The sequence below is a fragment of the Cryptotermes secundus genome, unplaced genomic scaffold (genome assembly GCF_002891405.2).
Source record: "Cryptotermes secundus unplaced genomic scaffold, Csec_1.0 scaffold870, whole genome shotgun sequence".
NCBI classification, from domain to species: domain Eukaryota; kingdom Metazoa; phylum Arthropoda; class Insecta; order Blattodea; family Kalotermitidae; genus Cryptotermes; species Cryptotermes secundus.
In genome coordinates, this window is record NW_019743163.1 from 648,781 (window position 1) to 654,558 (window position 5,778).

The 5,778-nt window shown below is 44.3% G+C and overlaps 3 non-coding genes across 3 annotated transcripts; 2 read left to right on the forward strand and 1 right to left on the reverse strand.

Annotated features, from left to right (window-relative positions):
- The first annotated feature begins 48 nt into the window (after positions 1–48).
- Positions 49–120, forward strand: Trnad-guc. Its single transcript has one exon. It is a non-coding gene; the product is annotated as a tRNA-Asp (tRNA).
- A 738-nt stretch (positions 121–858) lies between these two features.
- Trnad-guc lies at positions 859–930 on the forward strand. Its single transcript has one exon. It is a non-coding gene; the product is annotated as a tRNA-Asp (tRNA).
- Positions 931–3,364: 2,434 nt separating this feature from the next.
- Positions 3,365–3,436, reverse strand: Trnae-cuc. Its single transcript has one exon. It is a non-coding gene; the product is annotated as a tRNA-Glu (tRNA).
- Between the last annotated feature and the right edge of the window lie 2,342 nt (positions 3,437–5,778).

The window sequence follows — 5,778 nt, forward strand, 5'->3', positions numbered from 1 at the left end:
ACAGTGCATATCAACGAAAGTTTTCATAATTTGATTGTGAAAGCAGAATCCTCGGTAGTATAGTGGTTAGTATCCCCGCCTGTCACGCGGGAGACCGGGGTTCGATTCCCCGCCGGGGAGTTTTATTTATTGTTGTAATTAATGGTGTATTAAACATCAGATTCTACTTTTACTTAAGACATGAAGTTACGTTCATATTTAATTTTCTTTTTTTAGTTGCTATCATGTTTGGATGAGTTAATTTGTTAATATTTTCGTTGGAGTTTTACATCTAGGGATAATACTGTGTATACCCATGCAGATTTCAGCCCCTGAATAAATTTTCACTCCTGTAAATGTACATATTTTTTGCTTTTTTCACGACGCTCATGGCAGCTCAGGCTGTATTGAGTCGAATGATAGGACAGCGAATAGGCGAATAGTGAAGTAAATTGGAAATGATTGTGGCCTTACTTCGCGTACTGTTCAGCATTTTCCTGAAGGGACTGAGGAAAGCTACGGAGATACCCAGGATATGTGTTCCAGTCGAGATTCAAACCAGATGCCTGAGCGATTAGAAGTCAGAAGCCCTGCCGTTTGTCAGCTTACTCGGTTCATTTATTTACGTGGAGTGTGGTGAGTAGAAGTTAAATGAAAGCTACCGCCAAAACAGTATGATTTTCTGTGCTCCAAAGTAAGATGATGGTGGTGGTTAATTGGGGATATACTACAAGCACCCTCCAGTACATCCAGGGATGTTCTCAAGACACGCTAGGACAGCAGAGCATCCGCGCAATGCACGCTATATTCATTACTAGTGAATTTGCTTTTCATTGACAGGCGCATGTGTTCGACAATTTGATGCTGGGCGCCTCGCGGTCCTCGGTAGTATAGTGGTTAGGATCCCCGCCTGTCACGCGGGAGACCGGGGTTCGATTCCCCGCCGCGGAGGTTTTTTTTTTCTTCCTCTTTTCTTTTCTCTCTCTCTCTCTCTTTTTTCTTTTCCCCCCCGTGTACATTTTCTGGTATGTTGCCCGAGTATTTCGACTGTATGCTGCAACGGCAGGCCCATTTGCTTTGCATGGATGCCATGTATGTCTCTGCCACAGCGCGAATCAACCCCATTAATTTGCGTAGCGTCTTAGGCCCCTTTTCCATGACTAGCTATGGAGTGCCGTAGCAAATCATCGATCAGTCATGTGGATATGTGGTGGGAAACGCAACATTTAAAACATCGGTTCACAAACCCCGTAGCACGCAGGGGAGAAATGACAAATGTATACAAAATTTTGGTCGGGAAACCTGAACGAAGAGGCCTATTTGGAAATGTAGGTGTAGATGGGAGTCTATTGAAATGTATCTTAAAGTAATAGGGTGTGGGGGTGTGGACTGGATTCAATTTGCCCCAGGATAGGGACCAGTGGCGGGCTGTTATGAACACGACAATGAGTCCCTAAGCAACTATTAGCTTCTCTGTTCCATGCAGTTAGTTATGACAAATAAGCGATAACGGTTCTGACTTCATTCGGGATATACCCGGTTCGAATCTTTTCTTAGCCAAAACACCGACTATATCCCAACTGAAGCATTTCATGGCGTTCCTCAATCTCTTTAGGCGAATTCTGGGGCAGTGCCCTAAATAAGATCACAATAAATTCCTTTCGCGTCGCTTCCAATTCATTTCTCACTCATCACACTACCATTCGACGCTACACGTAGACTAAATCACTGAGGGAGTCGTTAAATAAGCCATAACTAAATAAGCAAATAATAATATTGATCAGTTTCAGATATCGTAACTCTGTTAAAAAAATCGAGTTCAAGAAGCGTCAGACTGAAGCACTGATCTCCTTGTTCCAGACGGATCTGTTCCTTCTTCAGGGTGAACCTCCTTCTGCTCCCTACATCCGCTGCTACTCATCTCGACAGGAAAAGGAGGTAAGTCCTGAAGCTGTGACTGTTTGTTCTTACTCCTTGTGTCACCATGATTCATCTCTGTGGTCTACAGTGTCCTTTATATAGCCTCGCGTGTCGGGAAATTGCCGCTTTGCTTTCACATTGAACTAGTGCCCTGATCTACAAATGACGTATCTCTTGTCTAGCTAAACGACAGTTCCGAAAGTGATTTCCAATCAATTAAAATGGATAATATTGTAGTGTGCAGAACTGTTGCCATGCAACGACCGCGAGATGGAGGGATATACCAGGACCGATTCTGGACGACGGGTCGCTAAACAGACACGAACGCAACAATAGAAGAGCTATGTTTTCTATGTGGTCCGTGCCGATATATTGTAAGCAAGGGACAAGGTTAGACGCAGTTAATTATGTACCGGAGTCTGTGAAGAGAGGACTTGAGTCCGGAGGCAGAAGAATAGCCATTGTTGGAGTCGATACCAGGAAACGTCTAATAGCAGACTGAGAACACTAGACTGTAGTGAACTGTAAAGAGTGGAAATAGCGATAGTGTTGTAGTTGTTTGAAGTTACGACCTGTAAGTGGTCAAAAAATGCCATCTCCGATCCAAACCCCGTCTATAGTCACTCATACACGTGATAATACTATCTCTTCCATTTGTATTATGTTCTACACATGCGCAGACTGCCTGTCTAAGAGGCCCATACGATGAAAGTGAAAAAACAAATACGCCAATTTCACTTGGGCTTTTTCTCCCTGTATGTACTTTGGAGACCCTTATACAGTTTGTGAGATCTGAGGTTCTCATGTCGATTTTGAGGTGTGACGTAGATAGGCACCGACATTTCGGTAGCTTCCTCCGTATGCTGGTACATGTGTACCAGACTGGACAGGGTCACTCCCCAGAAAACCGTAATCTTTTTTATGCATTATTTATAGCACAGTCCTGCTCGTGGTAATGAACCTTCAGTGTGGAAATCAGGGAACTTCTGTACCAGCCGAGCTGCCGCACTGAACGTCTCTCCATTGTGGATATTTATTTGGTAGTTCCTGAGTTGTCATATTGAGGAAATACGTGGTATGTATGAGGGGTAGGCCTCCTCGGCCCTTGCACTGCGACCTGCAGTGGGCTATTGTGCTTAAATACGTGGTGACTGTGTTTCTGCGCGCGCATTTCGAACAGAAATTGTAGAGAAAACTGAATACATATTTCTTTCCCAGTACAGTTTTGCGTAGGTGTTGCGGTCTTCAGGATAATTAAATAAACGTTAATTAAAGCCGTCAGATTGTCATGCTGTGCTTACGCTTACTGATTCGTTTATAAATAACGCCTGTCTCCACTCTTATCACAGACAAAACGTCGATATTTTAATAATGCATGCGATATATCACGAGTGAATTAAACATTTTGAAATGAAGCAACGCATGAAGTTGTAAATAAACTGTAATCTGAGGAAAAAAGAAAACATTCCGGTACCGGGAATCGAACCCGAGCCTCCTGGGTGAGAGCCAGGTATCCTAACCACTAGACCATACCGGACATGGAAACACAAGAGGATACACATGTATATTTAGAGTACACTGACTTGGCACCACTTCGACTCTGTGTTTCCATTGTGATCTATTGCGTTATGATCCCGTAGTCTTACAGAGAGAAACTGACGTCCTCATCTCCCACACTGAAGAAGACGGCAGGCCTCATGAAAACCACAATAACCAAATTCTAAACTACACGGTGTCACGGCCTGAATTTTCACCTCAGCGAAAAGTTTCAGACTCCTAAGACCAAGACGTAGGTGGGTAATATTAAAATGAATCCTAGAGGTAGGATGGGATGATACGGATTGGATTGGTCTGGTTCAGGATAGGGACCATTGGAGGGCTGTAGTGAACACGGTAATGAACCTTCGAGTTGCATACAGTATTGGGAAATTCTTGAGCAGCTGCACAACTGGCGGCTTCTCAAGAAGGGTTCAGCTCCATCTAGTGCCGAGGCCAACAATAGTGGAGATATTCCTGTACTCCCCCATACGTCTTTGAGGTGTGAATAGTGGAGATATTCCTGTACTCCCCCATACGTCTTTGAGGTGTGGAGTTTAACTTAAAACTTACTTTTAGTATAGACGTAAGGAGGATGAGATTGGTGGGTAATGTAGAACGCACCGGAGAAGAGAGACGTACATTCAAAGTTTTAATAGAAAACCTGAACGAACAGAGCAATTCATTCGGAAGACAGTCTTAGGCAGAAGGATAATTACTAAACTGAACTCTTTAAAAACATTGGCTGGAAGGTGTGGACTGGATTCATATGGCCCAAGATAGTGATCCTTCTGTCCCCATATGATGCATGGAATTTACTGGCCAGCTGAGCAACCAGTAGGTTCTCAAGGATTCCGCTGCATGGAATCATTAGATGTATTTTCCATGTTCACCATTCAACAGTAGGGAGCCGGGATAGCGCAGTCGGTATAGCGACTGGCTACGGGTTGGATGTCCAAGGGGTCGGAGTTCGAGTCCCGGTATGGTCAACAATTTTCTCTTCTCCACATCGTCCAGGCAGGCTCTGGGGTTCACCCAGCCTCCCACACAATGGGTACCGGGGGTGTGAAGCTGAGCACTCACCTCCGAAATGGTGGAACCATGCCTCCACTCCTCCATACGCTTGATTAGTTAAGCACAAGGACAAGTTTACCATTTACGATTAAACAGTGTTTGTGTAAAGGCACTGAAGCCTCGAGGTGGCGGGGCAAAGCTTTGTATGACTGGGAATATAAAAAGAAGTCCCCTCCCCCTTCCCTTCCTTGTCTCATCCATTCATCACTGCCCGTCTCTGGCCGGTAAATCTACAGCCTGTAATGATAACGTTCCTTGGCTCTGCACGATCATCAGCCTTACAACTTAATGATCTGGATAATGATGATTGATGACCAGTTTGTACGAAATTCTCACGTGCACTCCAGACTTCGTGGTGAGAGGTTCCAAACATTACGCCCGTGGCAGCAGCACCTTGGTGGCTAATTCACCTCAGGTCCTCTGCAGCCTCTGCAGGAACACCGCGGTTGGCTGTACGATCTTCCATAGCTTACAGAACGTGAAGGAGGAGTATTGCACGGGAAACCTAGACGCAGATGGGAGGATATGTCGGATCTTCATTACACCAACAAATAACGATTTCCTAGCGCGAAAATTACATACGTTTACCTTATGAACAAAAATTAAAAACTGCCGTTATATAACCGACAGAATTAGATACTTCTGCAAATTGCAAAAGAGATAAATGGTTATTTGAAATACGCGGTTGTTTACATTTTGTAGTCTGTGACTAGATTTCGCGCACTCCTTTCTCAATGGCGATCAGCTGTTTGTCTCATACTACGTGTTTTCGTGCAAGCTGTTATGAACACGAGTAAGATACGGAGATGTTTTTCGCGAATATAATTAGCGTAGTTGAGGTATTATGCTATAAGCCAGAGGGTCGCGGGTTCGATTCCCTGTCACTGGATTTTTCAATTGACCTAATCTCTCCAGCTGCAATATGGCCTAGGGGTCGACTCAGCCTATAGCAGAAATGAGTACCAGGTATCTTCCTGGTGGTAAAAAGCGGCTGGCCCGTGTGTAAGGCTAACAGTCGCACCGCCATCTGTGAGCCGACTGTCTACAAAATGTGGAAGCCTCGACGTTTCGCAACCCTATGTGGCCTAAGGCCTGTTACAAGGATAGTTTTACCTTTACCTCTTCGATATCTTTTTAATTTTAAACAAGCTTTGATTAGGTATATCTGACACACAGAAAATTTTGTACCGAAAGTGTCGTGAAAGCATTTTCACGCCCTCTCCTTTTATGCATTTACACGTGCTCTGGTTGTGTTTGACAACGCATGAA